Source organism: Momordica charantia, assembly GCF_013281855.1.
Source record: "Momordica charantia cultivar OHB3-1 chromosome 5 unlocalized genomic scaffold, Mcharantia_2.0 BLBB01000005.1, whole genome shotgun sequence".
Lineage (NCBI taxonomy): Eukaryota > Viridiplantae > Streptophyta > Magnoliopsida > Cucurbitales > Cucurbitaceae > Momordica > Momordica charantia.
In genome coordinates, this window is record NW_028275163.1 from 7,455,131 (window position 1) to 7,468,780 (window position 13,650).

The 13,650-nt window shown below is 38.8% G+C and overlaps 1 long non-coding RNA gene across 1 annotated transcript; it reads right to left on the minus strand.

The window, feature by feature from the left end:
* Positions 1-7,699: 7,699 nt before the first annotated feature.
* On the minus strand, positions 7,700-12,197 carry LOC148211212 (uncharacterized). The gene is made up of 2 exons (XR_015790936.1): positions 11,612-12,197; positions 7,700-8,802 (listed from the first exon to the last, which is right to left on the minus strand). It is a non-coding gene; the product is annotated as an uncharacterized LOC148211212 (long non-coding RNA).
* Positions 12,198-13,650: the final 1,453 nt, after the last annotated feature.

The following is a 13,650-nucleotide window of genomic DNA, read 5'->3' on the forward strand; positions in this document are numbered from 1 at the left end:
CAGCAAACGGAAGAGATCTGTCCTTTAGTTCTAGTCCTTCGGAATGAACATCTAGACATAGTACGTCCATGATGTTCTTATCTTAAAGGGAGGCGGTAAGTCCTGGTTTGCAGTTGAAATAAACTGGTCCTTAAACCAGATTTGATTCGACGATCCCTAGAAGAGAGGGAGTGAAGTTAAGATGTCTCTTATCCCGAAGGGCGAGATAAACTGGGACATCTAGGCCTTCTCTGAAGAGAGGCTTCAAAGCCACTTGAACACATCCAATATGGAGGTATTTGAATTTGTTCCTGACTCTGAAGAGGGTTTCTTCAGGGAGAAGGGTGATCTCTGTGAATTCATCCTTCATGGCCACGTTCTCCTCGGTGATGATGATAACATCCTGCTAGGAGAAATTGAAGGTATTTATCTTGTATACCTGGTTTGGATCTATCTTGGGAATAGACCAATTTTTGAGGCGATCTTCAACCTTAGCCAGATGGGCTTCGGCTGAATTATGCTCGGCTAAAATCTTTGAAAAATCATTTTCTGATTTTTGCTTGTTTGAAGAGGAGGAGGAAGAGGAAGCTGTGTCAACGATAGGCTGAGAATGGGGGGAGATTTTCAAGAGGGGTTTTGACAGCATAAGAGAGGGGAAAAGGGAATCTAGGGATATCTAGGAGATGGAAATAAAATCTTTCTAAGCTCATAATCTTTTATTTTGATAATAATCTATCTCTTAATTAAATCGAATTCTTCGATCAATCGATCTATATTTAATCATCTTCATATCTTCTAACTATAAATTCTCAATCATGAAGGTTAACCACGCCTTTATCATGATTTCTAGAGAATGGATAGCTAGAGTTTATCAAGAGATTGAGCAAGAGAGATACCCAAATCTCTCATTCTCTCTTTATTTCCATGAAAACTAACTTCAGAAATGTGTAGTGTTTGAAAACCAACTTCTTTTCTTTCTTCTCCAGTCTCTACACAACCTCTGAGCGTTCAATAATCAAACTATACTCAGAAACTTCTCTTTCATTCAACTTACTCATCAATTTTTTACGTGGCTCGTGAAAGGATGAGTTATCTTGGAAATGATTTTAGGGTAGATGATGACAAATTAGCAGTAAATTATTTTGTCATTTTATAAGTTATTATATGCAAGTGAATATACGAATTGAAACCAACTTAAAATTTACAAATAGAAGTCATGAAATGATATTTTTGTAGAGAGATGGGGGAAAGATAGAGGAAAAAACAATATTGGAGAAGGAGGGAGAAGGGAGAAGAGAGAGAAAGAGGAAAAGAAGAGAGGAAATTAGGGAATAAAAAATTTCATATAAATAAAAATAATATAAGATTTAATAAAATATCCAACTCAGCGTTAGTTGTCACCTTTTAGAACTACTTTCTAAACGTCGATACCAAACTTTCAGTTTTTGAAATTTAGGAACCAAATTGAAATCTATCATCAAATTCAATGACTAAAAATTTATTTATTTTAATCTACATAATAATACAAGAGACGCAAGTTGGTGGATTTTAATGAATGCGTCTATTCAAGAGACGCATCTGTCGCAACGAAACCAAAAGTAGAACGCCGTTCAAGATTTTTTTAAATAATTATTTTATTAATTCACATTAATATACCTACTTCTTTTTAGTATTTTAAGTTGAGATTTTATTATTTTATATTAATAAATAGGTGAATCAAATATGGTTACTTTTTAAGATTTTTTTTTTACAATAGGTCGATCAAATACGGTTAGTTTTTAAGATTTTTTTTGCAATAAAGATTTTATTATTTTATATTAATATAACTATTTTATATTTTAATTAGGTTAATAATTAACATCTTTTCTAGTAAAATCTAAATTAAAATTTCATCACTTATCTAAATTTTTAAATTTTCTTTTAAATATGCTTCATAAACACAAACCTAGAAATTTATAAAAATAAATACATGAATTTAAAATAAGTCATAGTTGTTTGGTCAGGTTTGGTAGTTTTAGTTTTTGATAGTTTAATAGTGTGAATTTTTTGTTGTACTATTTTTTTTAATAAATTTACTCTAGGCATGATTTGGTAGATTTCTTAATATTTAAAATGTTTTTGAGGATGCCTAATGTCATAAATTTATATTTTTTTTTTCGAAAATAAATCCACACTATTAAAGATACATATTTTATTATACATATTTCAAATATAATGTTTAAATTTAGAGATTTTATAAAATTTTAGAGGATTTCAGAGGACTAGAATTATTGTCTCTTTAAATGTTTGTGGCCGTTTATGAATTTGTATTAATATAGTTAATAAGTTTAATCAATTAATCTCAGAGTTTTTCATCTGTATAGGTCCATTAGGTTCCACGTAACGTGTAAAACGAGGATAAATAATTTGAAATGTTCCAATTATATATGAGGAAAGGTATATAATGATATATTATATATAGTTTATTTTAAATAAAGATTAAAAAATTAGACTATATTGTAATGGGACAATTATTAAAAATAAATCTTAATTTTTGTCTATGAATTTTTAGGTTCGTTTTATTGTGATCAATGAAATTTCAAGATATGTATTTTCATTTTAACTATGTATTTATTTTTGTGAATTTCCAGGTTTGTATTTATTAAGTATATTTAATAGAAAATTTAAAAATTTAGGTAAGTTATTGTAAAAAAAAAATTTAGATTTTACTAGAAAAAACCTTAATTATTAAAATATTTATTGTAAAAAAAAATTTTAAAAGTAGCCATATTGACCTATTTATTAATATAAATAATAAAATCTCAACTTAAAATACTAAAAAAAGTAGGTATATTAATGTAATTTAATAAAATAATTATTTTTAAAAAAATTGAACCGCGTTCTACGGAAAGAAAACCATGGTTTTCATTCCGTTTTGATGCGACAGATGCGTCTCTAGAGACGCATTTATTAAAATCCACCCAGTTGCGTTTTGTTGATGCGTGGATTTCGGTCCTCCGGTTCTCCTCCTCGCACCCACCAAACTTGTTGATCGGGGACTAGTACCTGCAAAACCAAATCGAGCTAAACCGGTGTGACTCTAGTCACACGGGCTCCGATGCTTAAGTTAGCAAGAGAATAGCGCAAATGTAGTCAACTTCTTAGATCCCCTTACCTCTAAGGCTGGATCGCTACTTATAGCCGTCAGGTTGTTCCAGAACTTTCCGGAGCTAACTCTAATTCCGTTGGAGGGCCTAGGCGTAATCGTGGATCGAAGACGAAGGGCCGCTGGAGGGCCGTGACCGAGCCCCGGGTCGGGACCGAGCCCGTCGCGGCCCAGTGGGCTTCCCTCCGATCTTCACCTGTACCTCGATGTCAATTTCCATTGCATAACAGTTGCCCCCTACTCTCAATGTGATGCTTTCGATCTCATTGGGAGTATAGCTTTTGTAGTGACCTATCTTGTCATGTGGGCCCGAGTCGATTGAGTTGTCGAATCATTGTGGGGCTCATGGCACCCTAGTTACAGTCAGCTGTCTTATCTTCACGGGACACAAGAAAGTGTATGTCAATTTTCCCTCTCCTTGCAAGACCCGATGCAACCTGCCATGCAACTGTCACATCAGCAGTAGACCCATGTTTTGATATCTCGAGGTGTTGGGTACCGAGCCGAGAAGTCACAAGAGTGTTGGGTACCGAGCCGAGTAGTCACAAGTGTGTTGGGTACCGTGCCGAGTAGTCACAAGAGTGTTGGGCACCGTGCCGAGCACCCTTCGGTCCGTTGGGTAAAGACCTCTGGACCGAGAACCGTGCTATGAGTTAAGGGCTATTTAAACCCCTTCATCCTCACCAATTCTTGTCAACCTCCCAACAAGGTATTCATTTCTCTGCCCTGCTCTTTGTCGTATTTTTTTTATATGGCTGGCCTTAATTTCGAGTGCACCTCTTCGGATGATGGGTCATCATCACATCCTTCGTCATAGTCTCAGTCTTATCGTCCCTTTTGGATGGATAACTCCACTCTTACGGCGAAGGACTTGCGTCGCTTGCGTTCGAAATACCGTATCCCGAATTCGGTTAGCCTTCGTCTTCCGAATCCGAGAGAGAGTATTGACAGCTCTTATCCCGGTGAAGTAGTATTTTATGCCGCGATGTTCCAATCTGGAGTTCGCCTACCATTGCCTCTTTTTCTTCAAAACTTTTTAGCTTTTAATCAAATAGCTCCTTCCCAAATCGTCCCGATCGGGTGGTCTACTTTGATCAGTTGCTTCATTATGTGGTCGTACCTCGGGGGCGAGCAGCCTCTAACCGCCGCGGATTTTATGTCGCTTTATTATCTCAAACATAGTCCCGAGGATAACTTTCATTTTTATGTTAGCTCCCGCAACCAAGTTCTTGTTATGGGTCCCTCCTTAGTGCAGCATTGGAAGAATGAATGGTTCTTTGTTGGCGGTGACTGGCTAGCCCGCGATGAGAGGGTTGTATTTTCCCGTGCCGACCGAGTGTAGGGAGTTGGGTAAGTAGCTTCCGAACTCCACCGAGACTTTTGCACATGTCAATTCTGATATTCCTTTTCTTATTGGCAGTTTCCCGTAACTGTGAGCTTACCGCCGAGGCAACCACTTTCTATCATACCGTTATCCAGCTACCGGATATCGAGCGTTGGGGCCCAAATTTGGTTACGGAGCAAAACTTAGTGGATTTTGGTTTGGCCCTTCCGCGCAACCCTCCAGGTCTTTGTCGAAATCCTCTCTTCACTTTTCATGAACGTCGCTTTTTACCTTTATCTTTGTTTGTAGAGATGTCGAGACGGAGTGCTTCTTTGTATGAAAGAGAGCGTCGCCGGAATGCCCGGGGTTTAGGGGCTGGCTCTAGTCGGGCTTCGGATATCGAGGTAACTGATTTGACCGAGGAGGGACTCCCTTCACAACATGCTCGATCTTTCATGCCTCCGACAGCTCCGAGGCGTTCCGCCCGACTCCATGGGACATCTATCCCGTCCTCCCCTCGAGGTCATCCAAGGAGCTCCTCTCAAGTCCCAATTTCCCTTTCTCTGGCCCATATAATTCTGACGCTGACGGGACAGCCTACCTGGAAAGAGCATTTAGTCTCTGGCAAGGCCTCGGCGACTCATCAAGCGGGTCAGACTTTGGTCTGTCAAATCCTCAGCACAGCATCAGCACATGCCTTAGCGATCTCCACTAGGTGAGTGCTTGGTAACCTCCAGTATTTTGTCATAGCATTCTCCCCTAATGTCGAATTTTATCCTTGGCAGACTTTCAACCGTCTGGTGGTATTCTCGGGCCGAGTTGTTGATGAAATTAACTATCTCCGCTGCCACTATGCCCCTCGGGAGGAGCTGGAACAGGCTATTTCTTCCTTCAACCAAGCCAACAGCCTTCTGGAGGGTACCCAACGTGAGTTGGAAACAGAGAAGAGAAAATCTCGAGACGAGCTAGCTAACTTGCAGAGGAGACTTGACGAGGCCAACGCTCGACTCTCTATTTCTGAGTTCTTGGCCAGAGAATTCAAGAAAACTCAGGAGTATGTTGACTTGCAAAACTCTGCCATGGAGTGCGGTGTTTCCTGGTCTCTCCGTCAGGTTTCTACTCAACACCCTGACATTGACTTTTCCTTCCTCCCGGAGCGTTTTTACGGTTGACTTTTATGTGCTTTGTTACTATGTTGCTTGTATCTCTTTTCTTTGGAATCATCAATTAACCCTCTTTACCAGTCACTTACTGGCTTACGGCTCCAACTCTGATGGAGTTTTCTTGCTTTCATTTTCGTAGGTTTTTAACCCGTTGGTCATAGTCAATGGTTTTACACCCGCTGTTGTTTTCGTCTTTTACTCCATCTCATGTTTTAACCGTGCTAGGCCAATCGACCCGCTTCTGGTTTGGCCGTGTTGAGATTGTTTAATTGTTCTTTCCAAATGTGTCGATTAAAGTAGATTCATGTTTCGTCACACGTGATCGGCGTCGAGTGGTGGTCGGACCCGAGCCGTGTTCAGTCGGAAATAAGACCTATTGACAAACATAGGCTGTCTCGTAAAACCGCCGACTAATGTAGATTTGTGCCCGTTCGCACTTGGTCGACGCCGACAGCGGTCGGACCTGAGCAGTGGTCGGTCCCGAGCCCTGCTCGGCTATAGCTGGTTTTACCGTCACTGCGTAGAATTGGATTTACCAAGCTTATGACGTTGAGTAGCCGTAGTCGGTACCTATTGCCCCCTACTCTCAAGTGTATTGTCGATATCTTTTGAGAGTATGCTTGTAGACGAGGCAAAGTGTTTTATCAAAAAGTCGCTTGGTATATCGTTTTGGATTTAAGAGATAAAGTTGACAGAGAACCAAATAAATGGATACTTTATTGAACAAAAGAAATAATGATTAGAAATCTTGCTAAAATTAGAAAAACAAAAAAAAAAATAACCACATTCGAAGGAAGAAAGGAAAAGTCAACAGCCCCCCTTAGTAGAAGTCCTGTCGTTGTTTCACCGTGGGTAGCTTGAATTTTGGAGGGACCTTCTCTCTCATGATCTCCTCCGTGAATGGTGAGTCGGCTTGGTCCAGTAGTTCTTCGAGGTCGAATCCCTTCTCCTTTTGGTTATGTCGCTTCTCCGAGGACTCTGGCTGATCTGCTGGTTTGCCTTTGTCGAGACTTACCGGCTCGGAGTTTCTGTCATCATGGTCGCTCCTGCCCCCATTTGGTGCCGAGTATTTATGTTGCTTTTTCATCTTTTGGGAGTCGAAAATCTGGGTTCGTCGCCTGGTATTTCCACCTATCCGCAACTTGCTCCCTGCACTGTTCGTTGACTCCTCGGTCTCGCTTTGCGCTGGGCCCTTCCCCTTTCTCGGGTCTCTGACAAGGGGTACTTCGTCGGACTCTTGTCGCTCGTATTGTCGAAGGACTTGGGTCATGCGTTGAAGCATGCCCTCTACCTTATCTTCCAAAACCGCGAACTGCTTTTGGAGTGGCTCAGGGGTCGTTAGTGCATGTGCCTCGGGCAACCCTTCCTGACGTTCTAGGTTTGGCTGGCTGGTCCCATCCTCGGGTCCTCCAACCTGGGGGTCGTCCAAGTTCAGCCTCCTCTTGGCAGAGCAGTTATCATCAGAGCGTCGTGGACTTCTTTCTGGTGTCATGCTGCTCAACTGGATGCTTTAAATCGTCCCCACAGACGGCGCCAATTGTTGATGCGTGGATTTCGGTCCTCCGGTTCTCCTCCTCGCACCTACCAAACTTATTGATCCGGGACTAGTACCTGCAAAACCAAATCGAGCTAAATCGGTGTGACTCTAGTCACACGGGCTCCGATGCTTAAGTTAGCAAGAGAATAGCGCAAATGTAGTCAACTTTTTAGATCCCCTTACCTCTAAGGCTGGATCGCTACTTATAGTCGTCAGGTTGTTCCAGAACTTTCCGGAGCTAACCCTAATTCCGTTGGAGGGCCTAGGCGTAATCGTGGATCGAAGACAAAGGGCCGCTGGAGGGCCGTGGACCGAGCACCGCGTCGGGATCGAGCCCCGCGTCGCGGCCCAGTGGGCTTCCCTCCGATCTTCACCTGTACCTCGATGTCGATTTCCATTGCATAACACGTTTCTTTGACAGACGCAATACTTTTAAACTCCAAATTTTTTAGTATACACCCGTTTTTTCTCATTTATTTTAAATTTACCCACAAAATTTCAAAAAACCCCAAAAATCAGCTTTTAAACAACCCTGTTGTGGGCTGGGGAAATTTAGATACAAAGATAATTAAGTATATATCTTAAGGTAATATAGTGTAGGAAGCAAAATCCCTGTGTGAATATCGGCCCCTACTTTCCTTGGAAAAAAAGAAAAGGAAAACTATAAATATCATATTTGCATATATCAGATTAATTTGAATTATTTAAAGGAAAAAACTAGTTAATAAGTAAAGAAAAATAAATGGAAACCAAGGATCGAACCGGGGCCATCGTTGGGTTCTAAAAGGGGCTGAAAGACACTACACCACCATTGCAACACAACATCTTGAAGCAAATAACATTCTCAGCCTTGTTATCTCCGCCCACTTTGTAGTATAAAGCTCAGTGTTAAACCTCTGCGTCAAATGCTTCTTCTTCTTCTTCATCTCGCCTAAATCGCAATTGGGGCAAAACTCCCATGGAAGAGCAGCTCCCTCCTCTTCTGTCGTTGGATGATTGGGATATTGATGGGTTTTATAACGAGACCATGCCGTTGCCGTCGGCACCGGCGCCGGCGCCGGAGGTTAGACAAGAAATGCAGTTTCCGGTGGAGCTCGTCAACTCCGACAACAATCCTTCTCCAATGGTGTTGCTGGAGTTATCCTCCGACGACGACGTGGCGGAGACAACAACAACGAACGTCCTTCTTTCCGACGTCAGCTCGGCAGTGAATTTGCCGGAGAGACCTGGCGCTGAAGAAGCTGGCAGTGGCAATTTACCTGTCAGGCGTTGGACCAAGGACGAACACATGTAAGTATTCTCGCTCTCTCTTTTTTCCAAACGATATATAAGAATCTCTAAAGTTAAAGTTTTTCCTTTTTCGTTTGATTTGGATTATTGCAGGCTATTTTTGATGGGACTGGAGAAGTACGGAAATGGAAATTGGAAAGAAATTGCAACAGAATTTGTGGTCACAAGAACATCCACCCAGGTGGCCAGCCATGCCCAGAAGTACTGCAAGTACCGCCAAAACCCTAATATAAACCAGCGAAATGGGAAGAGCTGCAGGTCCAAGTCCAGTATTTTCGACATCACGGCCGTAGATCCCCACTCTAGGGTGCGCCTACTTCGCCGTCGTCGTGCACCGGCTGCCATTCAACCACCGTTGCCGCCGCTGCAGGTTCAACAATTTACCATTACCAATTACTACCCTCCACCTCACCAACAAAACTAGGTTATCAACCATTACTCATTCGAGTTTCGATTTAGCTTGCTATGTTTTTAACTCAATTATACTCAATCTTGCATTTGGATCAAAATTTTGAATTTTGCTGAAAGTGTTAAGCTTTAATTAGGAGATGTATTTCCTATATATGAGGCGTCAAAGTTTCTAAGGGTCGGGGAAAGTATTAAGCTTTGGAGGTGTATAATTGTAGGGATAGTATATGAGATAATTTGCAATTTCTTTTGGTCAGGTGTTCTAGTTCTGTATTTACTTTAGTAATTGGCTCGATACAATGTTGTTGCTTAATAAAGATTTTCGTTAAGATTTTGTTAGGGTTCTTTAGCCTTTTATCAGAATATACTGGACTAAATATCTATAGAAATTAGAGGAAATTATTATCACTGTGTGGCATTTCTTAATCGTAGGCATCAAAGTTTGTAATGGTTAGGGAAAGTATTAAGATTTAAGAGATTTAATTTATAATTGTAGGGATAGTATGAGATATCTAATTTGCAATTTCTTTTGGTTAGGTGTTCTAATCCTGTAATTACTTTTGTAATTGGCTGGATGGAAGAAATGTTGCCTAATAAATAATTTCATTAGAATTGTTTCATCTGAAGGAGGGCTAAAAAAGGAATAGACATGCTTGTTCTTTGGAGGCAATGAGAATTAAGGAATGCAAATAAAAATTTTATTTTGCAACACTTATTAAGTGAGGGTCTAATTGGATGAAATCCAAAAGTTTCGAGTAAAAGCGGATTCAACTTAGAGTAATATATCATCAAAAATAAATAAGTCATTGACAAACCATAAAACGTACAGAAATTCATCAACAAAATTTCAGAATTATCCAAATTCAACCGTACTCAAACTTAACAAGTAAATTGACATCAGTACGCCCAAATAAAATGTTCCAAATTTGACTAAAAAACATCAAACATATAAGACATGAAGATTAATAGGAAAGGACTCTAATCAAGAGAAATGGTAGAGATCTTGAAACCTATGGCTTTTGTTGCGGGGCTCCTACTTTTCCAACTTCCAAAGCCCCCGCCGAAGTCGAAGAACCCGTCCTCTCTGCAAACATGTGGAAGACACATGGGATGGGAGCTGATGGCATGCTCAAGGTGGGCTGACAAAGCTTATGAGAAGCTAAGTCTCACCTTGGAAATGAAGGGAAGAAGCCATTTGCCGGTTCTTCTCATGCAAAAGGCATTGTTTTGGAAAAGATTGGTATTGAGGCTAAGCAGACAAATGATGGTATTGAAACAAAATTGCCGCATTTGTGCCTAATGAGATATATGGTTGTCTTAACCAAATTGAGGAGAATGATGAAGTATTGATTGCCGGATTCGGTCGTGAAGGACATGCCGTGAAGGACATGCCGTCGGAGACATTCCTGATGTTGGATTCAAGGTTGTCTCTCCTTGCACTTTTTAAGGAAAAGAAGGAGAAGCTAAGGTCTTTTAAGTTTGTTCGACAGAATTTAATTTTTCGAAGAGATGTCGAAACCACTTCATTGATAGTATGTGGGAAACATACCCAAAAGAGAGACTATATAAAAGCATTTCTTGAAATAAAAAGTATACCATAATTACAAAAAAGATTTGATTTTGAGGTTATGAAGAGACAAAAAACAAAGATTGAATCCCGTAAGGAGAGTATAGATTTATTTGAGAGACTATACAAAAGAGAGACCACTGTGCTGCACCAAAGGATGTTATGGCGATTGTGTGAGGGAGCGGAGAACATTTATGTTAAGAAGATATCAATGTGATTTGAGAAACGATAGGGAAAGGCTGAAGAGGGCGAAAATTTTAGAGTATTATTTTCTTACAGTTTTCTATCGATAATTTTAGTGTATTTTTAGATATTGATTACTTGTTTTGGACTATCATATAGTTATTGTGCCCTTTTTGTTTCTGATGACTACCATTTTGGTCTAAAAAAAAGAGAAATGGTAGAGATATTATAATTAAAAAACGAGAAGATTTGTAAGACTAGGATGAGATTGAGATATTGATGTTCTTCCCACCAATTAGCACTCGTCTAGTAATGTTTGTGAAGGTTTGATTGTTCCTTTCCGCCAGCTAAATCGAGGAGATTTTATAATTACAAAAAAGAGGAGATTTGGAAGACAATGATGAGGCTGAGATATTGATATTCTTCCCATTGATTAGCACTCAATCTGATATATTGACATTTGTGAAGGTTCGTTTGTTCCTTTCCAACTAAACATTCTAAAGGGAGCGAATAATAACATATCAGCTACTTTCTACCTTAGGATATTGAACCAATTAAACCGAGCACTATCATGCTGGAACCTAAACTCTAAAGAGAACTGGAAGGGAAAAGGAGTTGGACTATCCCACATCAGTCAAAGCTCTTCTGTCCAGCCTACTTGACACTCCTACTTTTAGGCTGAAACGCTCCTACACTAATCCTTCTTTCAATGGTAAATTTTAGAAGTAAATTACAGTAGTTTTTATATATTTTAAAATATAACATATGTTTTTTAAATATTTGCAAAACCATCCCATTTTAGAATGATAAATCTAAAATTTCAACCCCTGTTTTTCTATTCCCTTTTTTTGGAGAGAACAGAGAAAAGCCCCTCTTTCAAATCCAAATAAGAGTTTAACTATATATTTAAACAAAGCACACCAAGAAGAAGTTAATAAAAACACACAGAAACCCAATAACGAGGAGATGGATCATGTCAAGGAAAAAACAGGAACATTAAAGAATAAGAAGCTACCGGCGTTTTCCAGAAGATGGTCTGTCCAGCGGCGACTTCCTCCGATGAAGCAAAATTAAAGAGAAAACAGAAGGCTGCAAACGCGCAAGTCAAAGGTGGTGAATAATGGAGATATAAACTTGACACAGAGCGGAGGGAGAGGAAAGAATACAAAATAATATATCATAAATCCCAGTCAACTCCTTAAACTATTGCTGTGCTTTGTTGTAATGACACCTCTTTCTTTTTCCCTTTTTTTTTTTTGGTTTGACATGCTGTGGGGAAAAAAATGGAGTGTATGCATGTTTAAGTTGAGAGTCTCTCGTCGGGAATCATGTGGAAGTGAGCATGTGGGTTGAATCCAAGACCTCAAGGTTGAATCCTTGAACCTCAAGCCATCTAAGTTATTCCTTGCAGACGATCGGATGTTAGATCTTACAGATTCGTAAAAGGAAAATTTGACAACCCTCTGCCTAATTCATTTGAATGGATGGTTAAATTTGGGTCAACACCTTCCCATGTTCTATGATGGATCTCAAACCTCTCTCCTCGTTTCCATGGCCTCCTGCTCTTTTGGATCTGGTCTCTAATAAAGTTACAGAACAAACGCCTTACTCATAATCACAGACAACCCACCACAACATCATCCAATATAATTTAATTTCATACAATTCGATTTAACTACTTTTTGTTATTGGTTATAGTTTTCCAAATCGTCGAAATCCATTTCTGTTTTTCTCTCATATGGATTTTTTTAGATCTTCTCATAGAGAACATCGGATTCCACGCTCAGTTGAAACTATTCAAAAAATGGAGAGGAAAATAGGTTATGTATATATCTATTTTTTTTTTAATTTAACAAATAATGGAGAGATTCTAACATTTCACCTTCAAGATAAGTTTATATTGAAATATTCTGAGTTGAGTTTAAAAATCTATTAATACCTCACACATATATGCTCTTTATCCTATATATGCAAATAGGACATAGGTCATTGGTAAATGCTTTCTTTATTGATATCAAACTCTTTAATTTACAAAATAAATATATACATTTCAAACAAAAAAAACTTAGACTGAGAGAAAATAAAAAGACAGAATATAAAACAACAGTACCAGTCGAATTGGTAAATTTTTTTATTGATACATTTATATTTGCATCTTACATTGGGTTGGGTTCGTCAGGTTTTCTAAACACTCCTACCCCAAATTGAAACATAAAAATAATAAAAGAAATAACAAATTACCTGTTTCTGTGTGTTTGATGCCTTCTTAGTCTAATTTACTTGTAAAGTAATTAAATACAGGATTAGAGCACCGTACCTTACTAAAAGAAATAACAAATTACCTGCATCATTTTGATATCGCATTTAAAACACTTATGAGCTAAATATATATTTGAGTCTAATCTTCGAGTAAGATTTCAATTTAATCCTAGTTGTTTAAAAAAAAAAATTAATTTAGTGCCTTACGTTTTAAGAATTTTCATTTACACATGCCCGTTTCATTGGTGAATATAAAGAAAGCTGCAAGAGATACTACTTAAAGTTGAAATTATACCATTTAAGAGAAAAAATGATGAAATTTCTACCAATTTCTTAGAAATTTGGGATAGAAATTAGAAACCTTTTGATCACGGAGACAATGGTATTCGTGGAACCTACATGACGTGGTACTTTGCCCATAAATCGGCATCAACAATTTAATATACATCCTTTAACTTTTGCCAACTTGTTAAGTCGTAGTATGAGAAATAAGTTTATCATCTGCCACTTTCAACGTTGATCAATGTGACAAAAATTGCTTGCCGCAAGTATTACGAGTCAAGTTTTGATAAAAGTGGTAAGTCAAAATGTCAATATCGTCCTCTGAGTTGAGTTTCTAGTTCACTCAAGTACCACAATACCATTGATCGATTGTATTTAAGAGAATCAAAATCGAGTGAGTGAATATGGAAGCAAATAAACATGCAATAAAAAAGAGAAAATCAATGAGAATACAAGTCCGAGGGAACTAGAAGTCCTATGGCACCCCTCTTTTTTTATGTTAGGTTTCAATTT